The sequence below is a fragment of the Triplophysa rosa genome, linkage group LG10 (assembly GCF_024868665.1).
Source record: "Triplophysa rosa linkage group LG10, Trosa_1v2, whole genome shotgun sequence".
Classification (NCBI taxonomy): Eukaryota; Metazoa; Chordata; class Actinopteri; order Cypriniformes; family Nemacheilidae; genus Triplophysa; species Triplophysa rosa.
This window is the reverse complement of record NC_079899.1, coordinates 4,118,891-4,135,809: the sequence shown is the minus strand read 5'-3', so window position 1 is coordinate 4,135,809 and position 16,919 is coordinate 4,118,891. Positions and strand designations below refer to the sequence as shown.

The 16,919-nt window shown below is 42.9% G+C and overlaps 4 non-coding genes across 4 annotated transcripts; all 4 read right to left on the bottom strand.

Moving 5' to 3' along the window:
• Window positions 1–8,412: 8,412 nt before the first annotated feature.
• trnas-gcu (transfer RNA serine (anticodon GCU)) lies at window positions 8,413–8,494 on the bottom strand. The gene has a single exon. It is a non-coding gene; the product is annotated as a tRNA-Ser (tRNA).
• Window positions 8,495–9,186: 692 nt separating this feature from the next.
• On the bottom strand, window positions 9,187–9,268 carry trnas-gcu (transfer RNA serine (anticodon GCU)). The gene has a single exon. It is a non-coding gene; the product is annotated as a tRNA-Ser (tRNA).
• A 1,765-nt stretch (window positions 9,269–11,033) lies between these two features.
• trnae-uuc (transfer RNA glutamic acid (anticodon UUC)) lies at window positions 11,034–11,105 on the bottom strand. Its single transcript has one exon. It is a non-coding gene; the product is annotated as a tRNA-Glu (tRNA).
• A 4,683-nt stretch (window positions 11,106–15,788) lies between these two features.
• trnas-aga (transfer RNA serine (anticodon AGA)) lies at window positions 15,789–15,870 on the bottom strand. Its single transcript has one exon. It is a non-coding gene; the product is annotated as a tRNA-Ser (tRNA).
• Between the last annotated feature and the right edge of the window lie 1,049 nt (window positions 15,871–16,919).

The following is a 16,919-nucleotide window of genomic DNA, read 5'->3' as shown; positions in this document are numbered from 1 at the left end:
ATTTTGTTGTTCTTGCATAATAGGCATTTTCCAACATATTTGCTGTGGCTTGCATATTTGTTATAACAATACCACAGAGCACAGGTATCTTTTTGTTTTAAAACACAACCAACGAAGTACATATGTTTATTTTGAAAGTAATGCATTCAAGAATTTTGTTTGTTTAATAAGACTAATAATTAAACAAAACGTTGTCTTTGGCTGGATTCGAACCCCCGTCTTGGTGACTGCCTGCAATAGAAAGCAATGTAAATTAAATGTGCGCTCTTTGTTGCTTCAAAAACTAGCAAATGCATCAACACTCAAACATTAGGGAAGAGCTATCTCTTCTCTTGATATTTCACCCTTTCTTTCCCTCTCTTTTTCTTTCCCTTCTTCCCCTTCTCTTTTTCTTTCCCCTTTCCCCCCTTCTTCCCCACCTTTAATGGCCTGTTGTTCCCCAGCTTGAACGCAGCGCCTTAGGCCATCCTGACTGTAGCGTGGCAACAACCTGAGTGGATCGGGCGTCTCTGTGATTGCAGCCATTCAATGGCACACATAGGCCATTTCGCAATAACGTCCGACCAGTGGCACATTTCCCGGAAGTGGGCAGAGGGGACATGCCCCCCGCACTTTTAGACACTCGGCTTTTTGATTTAATGTTTAATGATAAACCATGAAGTCTTGTATCTACATTTAGCATTAATTACATTTATTCCACTAATTGCATTAAAGGAGAGGTTGTTCGAATAGTTTTACTAGATGTGAAATAAGACTGTGGTGTCCCCAGAGTGTGTATGTGAAGTTTTAGCTCAAAATACCCAGCTTATCATATATTATAGAATGTTGAAGTTGCCCGTTGTTGAGTGTGTGTAAAAACGCACCGATTTTGCTTATATCTCTTTAAATGTTAATGAGCTTTTCATCCCAGCCCCCTCTCCAGAGGAGGGCGGAGTTTTCATCAACTCGTGCTGATGCCGGCCAAAACAAAACATCAAAATGTCAGTAATTGTTAGTGGTGTTCAGCCCTATATGTACGAACCGGAGTCTGACACTGATGGAGAGACACAAGAAGTGACAACCTTAAGAATTGAAAAGGACGTTTCCGAATGGTTAGTTGTAATTTTGCAGTTATTGTGAAATTAACGTTCTTCAAGTGATCGATAAGCATTAGCATGGTCCGTTGTGATAATGTATAAATCGCTGTGCAGGTGCTCGTGTGGGAATTGCAGTAAAATGATTACAGAGCAAGACAATAAATGCTGCATGGAGGTCGAGCAGGTATAGTTTAGCGTTACTACAGTTATACTACGCTTTCAACGTTGTTCTATCATGTACTGTCACACTTACTTTACGTATTGTTTACGATAAGCCCGACAGCATGTGAGGGCAGCGTCAATAAATACAATTACATTTACACATTTGGCAGAGGCTTTTATCCAAAGCGACTCACACTGTTTTATCCTATACACAGGCATGTGCAATCACTGGGATCGAACCCACAACCTTGCGTTCTTAACGCAATGCTCTTACCACTGAGCTACAGGAAAGCAGTTAGACACTATACTTTTATTGTTATAATATATATAATATATAATTGTTATAAATGTTATAATAACCAACATAGCGCGATAACAAGCCCATTAAGAGTGGCAATTTGGAAAGATCAGCAACAATATGAGGTGTGATACTTAACGTTACTGCTTCTGCTGGATATAAGAACTGGGCATGAAGTGTTGGTATTGCTCCCGGTTTCAGTAGCAACCTCCAGCATTGTACTGGCCCTCATTCGTGAAGCAGTCCGGCGTGAAATGATTGGCGGAAACATGAAATACTTTACCGATTCTCAGCGGGACATTGCCTTCATAAATGAAATTGAACCATGCTGTTCTCTATAAAGCTATAACACTCTGTCTATGGAGACAGTTATGCTGGTCGGTACATCCTAATACAGAACAACTGTAGTGCCCTCTGTGGCGCAGAAATTGCATAGCTCCAGTGACGATCTAACGATGGCGACTGTCGTACTTCCCACATGGGACTGTGTCTAAGCAAATAGGGCAGATCGTCACTACTGCTGGGCGGGCATTGCCGTTGAGTGACGACATTAACGGCAGAATTCAAATCTTTGCTTTTACCAGCAGGGTTTTTGAATTACGCAAATTGTTAAAAAAGGAGTGAGCACATTTTTAACTGTTTAGACTGCTTGTTTACAGACACTGTGGACACATATTAATGTTTTAACACATTATAAAAGTGAATTTTGCAAAATACGTGCCCTGTAAGATAAAGGAGAGAGAAACACAAGTCGAATGTAAAACAGACTATAAATTCCTATATGCAATATTAATTAATTAAAACTTTAAAATTCTAATTCTAAAGCAGCCCCCCGGCCAAGCAAATAGTGCAAAACAGTATGCAAATGGTGGCGAGGAACCCAAATCTCCAATGGAGAAAAATAAACCTCAGCAGAACCCAGGACGAACCAGGGGATTCCAGTTCCCCTCTGGCAAAAGCTGCTGCCTCTGCACAAGCACCACAGAGCTTGCACAACAAGGCTAAATAAAAATAAATGAATTAGTAATAAGGTAAATTATAGATTTAAGATTAATAATCTAATAGCATTTGGAATTTTGAGTGAAGACATGTCAAGTCGCCACGTCTTTCTTTATCCAGCTCTATCATCTCAGCTCTTGTCAGGTCGCCGCTTCCCATTCTCCGCTCTACCATCAGGTCTGGGCATGAACTGCATCCTGCCCGCTGTGGTAACCTTGGAACAATGAGACAAGACTGGCTGAGAGTAGAGTACTGCTCTGCACTCTTTAATGCAACAAGTACATCAGTTGTGTTCCTGGTTCCTGTTGATCTAACTAATGAAGCCTAAACCCTCAGAGGATTTATATTATGGAAAAAAAAGGAAAGGAAAAACGTTCAGCGCACCAGGCACATGGTTTAAAGGGTTGCCCCTATTCTCTTAATGAGTCGTGCGTGGTTTTGGCAAAACGTGCAGTAAACCAATCAGAGTCTCGTCTCCCATACCCTTTAAGAGCCAGTTGTGTTCGCACCATGGCAGATTCGCTATTTACACAGCGGAATTTGCAAAAGCAAAGACTTCAGATTCAGAAAGAGCAGTCAGAACTCCTTAAAAAGGATTTCAGTGAACTCATTGAAACACTTTTAAGACTTAAAGTTTAGTCGTTCATCAGCGGACCAATCCCAGCAAGAGGAACTAACATGTTTTCACTGAGGCTTGGGCTTAATACACGGCTACAAAGAACCTTATATAAAAGCAATATAAAAGGAGTCAACTTCATTGACAACTTCAATCTTTTCTGGGGCCATAGAAAACTGTTTAAACTGGATGGCCTCCAAACAAAAAAAAGGGCTAAAGGACAATATCTACTTCTCCCTACATCATCCTTCATAGAGTGTGCCAATCCACTCAAACCAAATGGTACACACACACCTGGACAAAGTATGAATGACCATAGGACTTCATATCTGCTTCCGAGTCGTCATGTGGTTGACACATCCCACAAGGACATTGATAACACCACGCAGCCACAACAAGCACTGCTTATGGACACCAACCTTGCTGAGCCTTGACCACAGAGTTTATGACAGACTAGCTGTGATTCAATAGAACAGCTCCAAAACTCAGCACCCAAGGACGACTTTCTGTAAAACAGCCAGGAAAGTCAGGACAACATATTTCAGCCACCAGAAACATCAGAGCCACCGCCACTCTCACCAGACGCATTATCCCTCTCTCCAGCATCTCCACTTCTAAGCTTCTCACAGAAAATGGAGGAACTGGTGTATGCTGGGACCAAACTCTTTCGCTGCAATCCCCCAGACAACAACCATAAAACGGTGGGCCCCACACCCCCAAAGCCTGTTGGCTCAACTCACCAACAGAGCTCTCCGGCCACTGCCACAACGTCAGGGCCCAAACCCTCCTCCATCTGCTGTTGAACCAAAAACAACTGCACGGCTAATAATATTCTAGCTACTCCCCTGCATGTCTGTGACCATTTCTTTATAAAGTTCACTGTAATCTCACCTCCCACCCCTAACCCTGTTTCTTTCCATCGTAATCTTCGTTCCCTCTCTCCCACCGGCTATTCATCCATGGTGTCTACCTCCCTACCCACCACAACCCTTTACTCATCTCTCAACGTTGAGGAAGCTACTGATAGTCTCTGTACAACCTTATCATCCTGTCTTGACAGTGTCTACCCTCTTACCTCTAGGCCTGTATATGCTACACCCTATTGCCCCTGGCTTTCTGACACTCTTTGCGACCATCGGACCAAGCTAAGGGCAACAGAGAAGTGGCGCAAGTCTAGAGACCCTGCTGATCTCTCCAAGTATCAACAACTTATTAACTCCTTTGCTACTGATATATCTGCAGCCAAAACCAAGTACTTTCAAAACAAAATCCAAACTGCATCTAACCCGCGTCAACTTTTCTCAACCTTATCCTCTCTTCTCTGTCTCTCTCTTCTCCCGCCAATACCTCGCTGACTGAAAAGTGAAGACAATCAGCAGGCAATTCTCTGTTCAACGCATCCCTGATCTCTCTCTAAGCCCTTGCTATCCTCAACTCCCTTCTTTCTCTCCCCTTTCGGAGACTGATGACTGATTCCCCTGTGGTGGAATGAACTGCCAGCCTCCACCTGAACTGCAACATCCTTCAAAACGTTCAAAAAACAGCTCAAAACATACCTGTTCCACACCCAGATAGCCGACGGATGTGGCCCACTTTTGGTAATTATGTGGCACTGCTGTACTTCTTCTGGCCCGGGCAAAATGGATGTGAGCCTTAAGTGGCCGACATGTAAAATAGCAAATGTGAGCCAAAGATCCTAAACCATATGTGGGCCTTTTAAGGCAAAGATGCGGTACCTATGGCAAAATGTAATCTGGATGTGACCCTAATGTGGCCCATGTGGTAAATAGTGAATTTGGCCCAAATGTCGGAGAACAAATGTGGGCCACCTTTGGCAAAGATATGGCATGGTAGATGAAGGATAATCTTGGTGTAAGCCAAAAGTGGCCCACATATGTTGCTGCAAATGTGGCCCAGTTATCATAAAACATATGTGGGCCAGTTTTGGCAAATATTTGGCACAGTAAGTTCTGGCTAATGTGACAGGGAACGTAAAGTGGCCCAGATAAGATATAGCAAATATGACCCACTCATCTTAAAACATATGTGGCCCAGTTTTGGCTAATGTGGCTGTGAGCCTAAATTGGCCCAGATAAGATATAGCAAATATGGCCCACTCATCTTAAAACATATGTGGGCCAGTTTAGGCAAATATTTGGCACAGTAAGTTCTGGATAATTTTACCGTGAGCCTAAAGTGGCCCAGATAAGGTATGGCATATATGACCCACTCATTTGAAAACATATGTGGGCCAGTTTTGGCTAATATTTGGCACAGTAAGCTCTGGCTAATGTGGCAGTGAGCCTAAAGTGGCCCAGATAAGACATAGCAAATATGGCACAGAAATCTCAAAACATATGTGGGTTAGGGTTAGATACAGTGAGCATTTGCTAATTAGGGGTTAAAATTACTAACCAAATATGGATAGTAATATCAAATTAGGCCACTTTTCCAATTATATGGCTCAGTCAGCACCGGTTAATGAAAGCGTAAGCCAACATGGACAACAAGGCCAACATTTAATTAAACAGCCACTTCTTGCATACTGGTAACTTTAGATGCATGAAAGGTTCATGTTTGAAATAGCAAATGTAGGGTATGGTCGGATAAAAGTTTACCATGTGTGATCGTAAAACACAGTAACCTCTCAGCAGGACTTCGAACAGGCACCGACGAGTCTGGGCAAATGGGCCTGTCTAAACACCCCCCACCCCCCCGGACTTCAAAGGAGGTTCGGGGGGAGGACAGGGCTGTCACCAAAGTGACAAAAACCATGTCGCCCACAAGCTGAGAGCCTCGGTTTATTCCAAACGAATCTCTCTTTCTTCTTTCTATTTAGCAACAAAAGACTGGTTTAAAGTGCATATACACTCCCGGACTTCCAAAGGCAGGTTCGGGGGCTGAGAGACAGGGCTGTTCCACCAAGAAGTCTGACATTTAAAACTTCATCTGTCTGTCTAGCCACAAGCTGAGAGCCAATCGTGTTTATTCACAAACGAATCATCTCTTTCTTTCTTTCTATGTTTATTGGCACACTATAAAGACTCAGCGTTTAACAGATGATCCATATCCATACGTATACCCCCACGTTGTATGTTTGTCTCCCCGTTATTCACCTTCAATATATACCTCCAATGCATGTGTGCGTCGTGGTATTTCTGTTTATATTTACATTCTTGTACAAACTACAGGTCAATGTGATTGTAACCCTTTCATGGGTCATATCAAAATGTTCCTCTTTTCATTTCTTAGAATATGGTGTATAGCACAGTAATGTATTTTTATACCATGTTCACTTTATTTTATTCTAAGACTATCTACTGCTCCAAACTCCCAGGCGACCATAAATGCAAATGAGCTGGCGTGCCGGACAAAGAAACATGTTTTCGCGCCCAAAACATCTCATCACATTGGATCGCCCACCTCGAGGGGCGTGACGCCCTCGGGGTTAAAACATCTGTCCGCTCGCTTGTGTTCTGCTCGCTCGTGTTCTTTCAACCTCTCGAGACCTGTCTCTCCTCAGAGACAGCTTCTTCCAGCAGTTTGCTTCAGCTAAATCCGACGGACTCACGGCTTGCACGGCTTGTATGGAATTCCAAAAGTGACAATATTAAAAATAAATAAATACAAAAATAAATCCATGAAGAAATGTAAAAAAGCAAAAATAAATGAGTATTTATACTTTTATTTCCTTATTTATGGGTAATTATATATTTTTTCACGCTTATTTATTTTTTCATTTATTTTACATTTATTTATTTCCACTTTTATTTATTTCCACATTTATTCATGTATATATGTATTTATTCCTACATTTATTTATTTTTACATTTATTTATTTCTACATTTATTTATTTATGTATTTCTTTGTCTGTATGCTAATGAGTGGGGGCGTGTTTCACCTCAGACATTAGCAATCGATCTCAGAGCGGCGGTGCTGAAGCTTTGAGGCCACAGGGACACCTTGTGGTGTGACCAAACGAAACGAGGTTGACGAAGTTGCATAGAGAAGGCAATCTAGTCATTTAATATCACCCTAACTGTATGTAGATAGGGTTACCACACATAGCCTACATACTCTTTATTAGGGACATTGCCGTAAAACATTATTCGGTCGAGATTTCTAAAATGTCTTTGCACACATGAACAGAAACTGCACAACAACAGGTCTGCTATGAGACACTTGGAAGAATACACTTGGACATGGAAGCGCGTGAAATTATCCACTAGTGATCACATTTATTGTAAATGCGCTGGATGGAGCTGATAAGAACTTGAGTTGTTTGTCGATGAGACTCGCACAAACCAGCTCAGAACGCCGAGAGAAACCAGCGCATTTCACTGAAGTCTACGCAAGCATTATGATCAATGCGTTTGAAACGCGTCTGCAAATACAGTTTACATTCGCGTTTCCTAACTTTGCAATGCATAACACGTGGCATTTCGAATGCTTAAATTATAACGCATATTTCCATAGGCGTAATTTGCGGGTGGACGGGTGGGTCATGTCCCCACCACTTTTTGCCAAAGTCAATTTTATTGCTTTGTAAGCAGACGCAATTTCTAACAACTCCGCCCATCAGTTTCAGATTGTAATAGACAAAGTGTGAGAAACGCACACAAACATCAACTTCTCCAGTGGCGTAGGCTAAGCATCTTACCTACGCTCTTTATGTTATTATCCCCCATTTTCTGTAAAATAGTCTTTATTTATATATGCACATTTAGAACTTTAGCTGTATCGATTATATTGTATTGCATTGGTTAATGCTGTTAGAAGTTAACACCAGAATTCTGTGTGTGAACACACTTGGCAATAGCCCGATTCGATTTGATTCTGATAGTAAAGGAACATTAACAGGTGGGCGGCTAGCCAATCACGGACTAGCTTGTGTTTAACAGACATTAGGTTTAAGTACCAAACGACGAGCATGGGATTCAAAGCAGCACGAACAGACACAAAGGATTAGCAGTACATCTTTAAGGGTTAAGAGGCCAAACGAACATAAGCTTACAGTCTTTCGCGTCAGTGACCAATCTAACCTGGACGAGTGGGCGGTAAGACGATGCTGAACAAACTGCATTTTCAACAGACATCGCGTTAAAGATGATTAGCAGTTCATCTTTAAGTGTTAAGAGCCAAACGAAGAGAAGCCTTTCTCATCTTTGACAGAGGGACCAGTCTAACCTGAACAAGTGGGCAGCAAGCCAATCGTGAACAAACTTGCATTATCAACAGACATCAGTGTTAAAGCACCAAATGACAGGGATGGGATTTGAACCCACGCTTGCAGAGCACAATGGATTAGCAGACCATCACCTTAACCACTCGGCCACCTCGTCATTCCTGCATGCTCTGCGTTGCCTTTTGACAGTAAAATCCAGGGACTAGTACTTAAATCATTTTATATTGCATTTTACAACCTTCTCGAAATCAAAGTGCCAAATTCCAAGGAGGACATTGTAAACCGAGTATACACAGTTAAAGAGACTTTTAAATGTGCAATGACTTGGCTACCTTTTGATATTCTGCATCTCCTAAATCACGACTTCTTGTCAAGTTCAAAATAACCTGAATTTAAAGCCTTTCTGATCCATGACAAAGTCATCAACCTAACGTTATAGATAAGGGTTCCTCAAATATTTCTCTGGAGTGACAATACAATGCAGAGTATAACTCCTACCCTGACCTTTCTAGTGAACCTGAAGACCTTGATTAGCTGGCTCGGGTGTGTCTGATCAGAGTTGGACCTAAACTCTGCAGGGCAATGGCCAGCCGGGGAGAGATTTGAGGAACTCTCCCGTTGATAGTAAAGGAACATTAAGCAGGTGGGCGGCTAGCCTATCATGGACTAGCTTGTGTTTTAACAGACATTAGTGTTTAAGTACCAAACGACGAGCATGGGATTCAAAGCAGCGCGAACAGAGCACGAAGGATTAGCCGTACATCTTTAAGGGTTAAGAGGCCAAACGAAGATAAGCTTACAGCCTTTCTCATCTTTGACAGAGGGACCAATCTAACCTGAACAAGTGGGCGGCAAGGATGGGATTTGAACCCACGCGTGCAGAGCACAATGGATTAGCAGTCCATCGCCTTAACCACGCGGCCACCTCGTCATTTCTGCATACTCTGCGTTGCCTTTTGACGGTTACATCCATGGGCTAGTACTTAAATCTCTTTTATATTGCATTTTCCAACCTTCTCGAAATCAAAGTGCCAAATTCCAAGGAGGACATTCGTTGGGTTTAAGTACCAAACGACGAGCATGGGATTCAAAGCAGCGCGAATAGAGCACAAAGGATTAGCAGTACATCTCTAAGGGTTAAGAGGCCAAACGAAGATAAACTGACAGCCTTTCTCGTCAGTGACCAATCTAACCTGAACAAGTGGCCGGTAAGCCGATGCTGAAAAAACTTGCATTTTCAACAGACATCAGCGTTAAAGATGGATTAGCAGTCCATCTTTAAGTGTTAAGAGGCCAAACGAAGATAAGCTGACAGCCTTTCTCATCTTTGACAGAGGGAACAATCTAACCTGAACAAGTGGGAGGCAAGCCAATCCTCAACAAACTTGCATTCTCAACAGAGATCAGTGTTAAAGCACCAAACGACGAGGATGGGATTCCAACCCACGCGTGCAGAGCACAATGGATTAGCAGTCCATCGCCTTAACCACTCGGCCACGACTACCGCGTACACGCTCGCAGGTCTCAATGGGTCTAGCGCAAGGGTCTGTCTAGCTCACACGGTAGAGCATGATAGAGCTGAAGATCTTTGGCCGAACCCGACGGACCCGACGTGACCCGACGGGTTTGGGCTTAATTTCTATCATTTTACACGGGCTCAGGACGGGCTCTGGCTGGTGTGGTAAATGAGCGGTCATGTGATGCGTTCCGATTAGCGCAAGAAAGATGCGAAAATGGATGCTGAGGAGGTGAAATGGAGGATTGCCTCTGGCGATTACGTATTGGTTGCACCAGCAACTAAAGCAAAGTCTGAGGTGTGGAAAAGTTTTGACCATGTGCATAATGAGAATAATTAGCCAGAGGGATATGTGAGATGTTACGATGTTACAGAGGACTTATTTTATTTCTTTGTTCCAACTTCCAAGTGGCCTATAGCCTACGTTAGTCATTAATAAATTATGTTAAAACAATGCCTCATTCTTGACAAAAGCTGTGTGCGTGCGCACATTTGAATAGCCTAATGTCGGGCTGTAAACTGGTTCGGGCTTTTAAAAAGATGTCAATAAAAATGTACTTGTCGGGCTCGGGCCGAATTCTGTCAGGCTCGGGCACTGTCGGGCCTAACTTTTAAGGCCCGATTACAGCTCTAGAGCATGAGACTCTTAATGTCAGGGTGCTGGGTTCGAGGCCCACGTTGGGCGTCCGAGCTGCCCTATTTCAGTGGACGTATTTACGAGAGCCCTGGCTCCCGGGGCCCTAGTGCTGGGACCTTTGTGCAGCTTCTCTAAAAAATTCAGAAAAAGTAACACGTCGTCACCTTGCTGCCTGCTGCAACAGGCGTTTCTCTTAAACAAGTGCAACGATGCTGTGCTGTCATTTATTTGGTTGTAACTTTTCAAGGCTTTGGCATTTCGTTCCAAGTCGAGAGAGCGTTGTGTCCTAGGAAATTGCCACGGCTTGTTCTGCCACCATTTTCCTCCAGGCCAGCGCTGCAATGGTTTGTCACGTTCGGCTGTGAAAGGTTGATGGGGACGAACTTAGCTTTTCTTTGCCACGTAGAGCACAGGGAAACTGCTCTTTTCAGAATTTAGCAACAACACGTTGAGGCAACTTGTGGGCCGTCACGCTAAGCTGAGTTAACAGAGCCTCACTATAAAACAGAGAGGTATTTCTAACTGATCAAGCAACCAGACGGCTTCCCATACCGGGAGTCGAACCCAGGCCACCTGGGTGAAAATCAAGAATCCTAACCGCTAGACTATATGGGACACCCGAGCAGGGACGATACACACTGCAACTGTTAGGCAGAGACGAGGAAGTGAAGCAACAACCAGAAGCTTTCATGGCACTAAAGAAAGAATTTCTATCTCTCTCTGCGCACGTATGAACAACGGACCCGTTTACAGACTTGTCAGCTGCAAATGAGCCCGCTGACAAGAATTCGCTTTAGCCATTTAACAAAACCTGATTCGAAGCCTCAAAAAATGTTTAAACCTCCCCTGCACCGAAATCTTTAGTAAAAGCAAAAGACGAATGCAGGGATGAAGAGAAACTTGAGCTGTACCCACCAGCCCTCGACCCATTGTGGTCCTTAGGTCACACCACAGAATTCAAAGAGGGTCAACTCTGGACGGTCAACTCCTAGGACATTCCAACTGGGGTTAAAACGAAATAAAATGCCCTTCCTTCACCAAATAACTGTAAACCCCTCTGATGACATGTTGCTGAATCTAACAGCATGCTGTGCACAGGTACTAGGACTGGGATCTGACTGGATAACAGAGGAACACATTTCACACCTCTGACAAATGCCAGCCGATGCACTGAGAGATTATGGGAAGGCCTTCTTCTTCCTCTCTTTTATTTCTGTTCAACTACAGGTTAAACACCCAACCCTCTCATTGACGTGTATCTAGTTTTTTTTTTCTTTTTTGGGGTGGGGGCGTTTTTGGGTACATCTAACATGCAATCTTTGGTTTTAAAATTGTATTATTATGTTTCTGAGCAAATCATTTTGACTAATGGCAAAGTTAAGTTTCACTTTCTAATTATGATTTAATGTTGTACCGGAGCGCTGTCTACTGGAGTAGGCTACTTTTGACTAAATCATTTGCTTGTGATATTTCCTATTTTACAAACGTCTTATACTTTGTAATAATTATTGTGTTTTGTGTCATATTTCGTTTTATTCTGAACAAAATCAATTAGGATAATCAGAGCAGTAGCAGTGCCAGAATCACATGTTAATATTCTTAAAATTAAAATACAGGAAGCACAGTTTTGTTTTATGTCTAAATGCTTAAATTTACTTAGTTTAAACCTAAAGCTACATTAAAATAAATATTATGAGATAGGATTGCATGCATTTTATTGAGTGATGCATCGAGTACTCTTCTGCTCCAACTGTAATGTAACCCGGACTGTGTCCTCTCGTCCTCGTGGGTTCGAAATCCCAAGTGTGAACTTGCCGAGTCTGATGTAGCAAGGACACAAGTCCCTGACTGAGCCCTGTGGTACACCGTACTGGACTTGCGATTTGCGTGACACCTCATTGTTTATTGCTACAAATTGAAAACGGTCGGATAAATAAGATTTAAACCATTTCAAAGCTATTCCCTTAATGCCGACATAATTTTCGAGTCTATGTAGGAGTGTGCTGTGGTCAATGGTATGAATGCAGCACTAAGGTCTAGCAGCACCAATAACGAGATACAACCTCGGTCAGACGCCAATAGCAGATCATTTGTAACTCTGATCAAAGCAGTCTCTGTACTGTGACATGCTCTAAATCCAGACTGGAATTCTTCATTGATGTCATTCCTTTGGACTGGAGCTTCCTTGGAGCAACTTTGTCTAGCGTTACCGAGAAGGTGGAATTAAAATTTTCAGTGGTAATGTCAAGATCTTCAACGTTATTTCTCATGATTTGAGACAATTCGGGCAGATTATCGAGAAACGCATCTTTGGTAGTTGAAGTTATTGTTCTACCATATTTGTAACAATGAGTTTTATTTGCAGCCGTAGGCCAGTGAAGCAAACATAATACCAGATAATGATCCGAAATGTCTTCACTCTGCTGAAGGATTTTAACGTCGTCCACATTTATACCGTAAGACAGTATTAAATCTAAAGTATGATTACGAAGGTGAGTGGGTCCTGACACATGTTGACTAATGCCCATGGAGTTAAGAGTGTCTTTGAAAGCCATTCCTAAGGCATCTGTAACGTTATCTACGTGGATGTTAAAGTCACCAACGACAAGGAGTCTATCTGCGGCCAGTACTAGTTCTGATAAGAACCCACCAAATTCTTTAATAAAATCTGTGTGGTGCCCTGGAGGCCTATATACAATAGCTAGAATCAATTTAAAAAGTGTTTTATCTTTAGTATTAGGTGTTGAAACATGAAGAACCATGACTTCAAAAGAATTATATTTAGAGTTCGACTTCTGGGAAATGCTAAGAGAGTTATTGTAAAGTGCTGCGACACCTCCCCCTCTGCCTTTTAGACGAGGCTCGTGTTTATAATAATAATCTTGGGGGACAGATTCATTTAAAGCAATATAATCATCTGGTTTTAGCCATGTTTCTGTCAAACAGAGCATGTCTATTTTATGATCTGTTATCATATCGTTAACAAAAAGTGCTTTATTAGAGAGAGATCTAATATTTAGCAATCCGAGTCGTAACAGTTGATTATCTGTATTTTGTTCATGTTTAGTTTGTTTAACGTTTATTAAATTACTTTCAAGAGGTTTACGCATTATTTTATGTTTGCTAATCCGGGGGACAGACACAGTCTCTATTTTGTGATGTTTGGGAGAACGGATTACTACATGTTGTACATTTTGTGTATTCTGCGACGTGAGACGGCAAGCAGACAGTTGGTTAAGCCATACTGTCTGCTCCCTGACCTGGGCCCCAGCGAGTCAAGTTTTAGCATTAGCATTAAGACTTTTTGCCATATTTCTAGACAGGATGGAAGTCCCAGCCCAGGAGGGATGGAGACCATCTCGTTTCAACAGGTCAGGTCTGCCCTCAAAACTCTTCCAGTTATTTATAAAAACTATATCATTCTGCAGGCACCACTCAGACAACCAGCCATTTAGTGATGATAATCTGCTATAAATCTCATCACCACGATAAGCATTGAGGGGGCCAGAGAATATTACAGTGTCTGACATCATGCTTGCGAGCTCACACACCTCTTTAATGTTATCTTTTGTGATCTCCGATTGACGGAGTCGAACATCATTTGTGCCGACGTGAATGACAATCTTACTGAATTTACGATTAGCCTTAGCCAGCACATTTAAATTTGACTTGATGTCAGGCGCTCTGGCTCCCGGTAAACATTGGACTATGGTGGCTGGTGCCTCTATGTTAACGTTCCGAACAATAGAATCACCGATAACTAGGGCACTTTCAGCAGGTTTCTCAGTCGGTGCGNTCACTGAGCGGGGCAAACCTGTTCGAGACTGTAATCGGAACGGTCGAGTGATGTTTTGTCCTGCGACTACGCCGTCTCACAGTCACGAAGTTTCCCAGCTGCGGAGGATTTTCAACCGGAACCGAGCTGTGTGCGCTAATGTTGCTCGCATCCAAAGTGTTTTCTATCGTCGTTAAACTCTTACTATCCTCAGATAAAGATTGGATGCGAGACTCTAATTCTAAGATCTTCTCTGTCAGCCTAACTATTTCCCTGCATTTATCGCATATAAAGCCCTCGCAGCTGACAGAGAAGGCTAAGCTAAACATATGACATGAGGTGCAAGTAACAATAATAGGAATAGAAGCCATAACTCACCGGATTTGAAGTGCAATTCCAACTTACCAAGGTTGCTCGATGGATCGTAGTATACTCGCTTAAAAAGAGAAACAGTTAGCACACAAGACAAACCAGAGGCAAGATGATATTCCACAGTGTGAACAGAAAGCAAGCTAACACGCTATTGCTATGCTAACGGCATTAAGTTAACTATCACTTTTGGTTTAGACTCTTCCAAATAAATAACAGGAACAGGGTTATTGAGATATCAGGATAAGTTAGCAACGACAATAATAATTAAAGATAATAAAATACACTAATATTAGAGCAAAGTGGTAAGCGCACTGATACAAACAAGCCACCGGCATCGATGCAGGAAACAGGAAAGCAGTCAGAAGGCTCTTTAGATCCGTGCCAAAACACCGGCATGCATTCTTGCGCTGATAAACCTAAAGCTACATTAAAATAAATATTATGAGATAGGATTGCATGCATTTTATTGAGTGATGCATCGAGTACTCTGCTGTTCCAACTGTAATGTAACCCTGACTGTGTCCTCTCGTCCTCGTGGGTTCGAAATCCCAAGTGTGAACTTGCCGAGTCTGATGTAGCAAGGACACAAGTCCCTTCTTTACGTTCTTAAAATTGAGAAATGCTGCAAGTTAGCTCAGGCCAAGGAGTTATTGCTATACGCTACTGGTAGCATATGATAAGATACATCAAAATATACAGTTAAGATACTGCAACGGCATTGCACCTTTCACTCAAGTGGCCATGTCCTCAATTATGTAGAACTTTAAGGCTTAAAACAATTTAAACGAATGAGTTATAAAAACATTCACCCCCTCAAAGTTGTCAGGAAGGACCAAATTAGCTCTATAGACCAAAATCACTTTTGTACCAGGCTGTAAAAATATTTTATCTGCTGCGAAGTTCGGCATTTCACCCCCATTTGGAGCCAGCCTCTAGCGGCTAGTTGAAGAATTGCGATTTAAGTCACTTCCTTATTGCTTTCATGAGAGAGACCGGAAGGTTGCCGCTCTGTACTGACCACTACATGATCACGACGAGAGGCCTGAAGTGATGGCAGGGATCGGCATTTGCTGAAGGTCTCAATCAAGTTTGAGAGCATTTTCAGAGGCGAGCCAGTCTTGAAGATTAAACAAGACACCTAAAGGGCTCAACCTAGTCGGCAGCTTTCGAACCTGCGCAGGGAGACCCCAATGGATTTCTAGTCCATCGCCTTAACCACTCGGCCACGACTACTGCGGACACGCTCGCAGGTCTCAATGGGTCTTGCGCGAGGGTCTGGCTAGCTCACACGGTAGAGCATGATAGAGCTGAAGATCTTTGCCCGAACCCGACGTACCCGACGTGACCCGACGGGTTCGGGCTTAATTTCTATCATTTTACACGGGCTCAGGACGGGCTCGGGCTGGTGCGGTAAATGAGCGGTCATGTGAAGCGTTCCGATTAGCGCAAGAAAGATGCGAAAATGGATGCTGAGGAGGTGAAACGGAGGATTGCCTCTGGCGATTTTGTTGTGGTTGCACCAGCAACTAAAGCAAAGTCTGAGGTTTGGAAAAGTTTTGACCATGTGCATAATGAGAATAATGAGCCAGTGGGATATGTGAGATGTTACAGAGGACTTATTTTATTTCTTTGTTCCAACTTCCAAGTGGCTTATAGCCTACGTTAGTCATTAATAAATTATGTTAAAACATGTATAAATGCCTCATTCTTGACAAAAGCTGTGTGCGTGCGCACATTTGAATAGCCTAATGTCGAGCTGTAAACGGGTTCGTGCTTTTAAAAAGCTGTCAATCAAAATGTACTTGTCGGGCTCGGGCCGAATTCTGTCGGGCTCGGGCACTGTCGGGCCTAACTTTTGAGGCCCGATTACAGCTCTACAGCATGAGACTCTTAATGTCAGGGTGCTGGGTTCGAGGCCCACGTTGGGCATCCGAGCTGCCCTATTTCAGCCGACGTATTTATGAGAGCCCTGGCTCCCGGGGCCCTAGTGCTGGGACCTTCGGGCAGCTTCTCTAAAAAATTCAGAAAAAGTAACACGTTGTCACCTTGCTGCCTGCTGCAACAGGGGTTTCTCTGAAAACAAGTGCAACGATGCTGTGCTATCACTTATTTGGTTGTAACTTTTCGAGGCTTTGGCATTTCGTTCCAAGTCGAGAGAGCGTTGTGTCCTAGGAAATTTCCACGGTTCGTTCTGCCACCATTTTCCGAGAGGTATCTGTCTGCGGACTGCAAGAGAGAGGCGTAACAACATGGGGGCGTAACTTCAAGAAGGGGGCGTAACT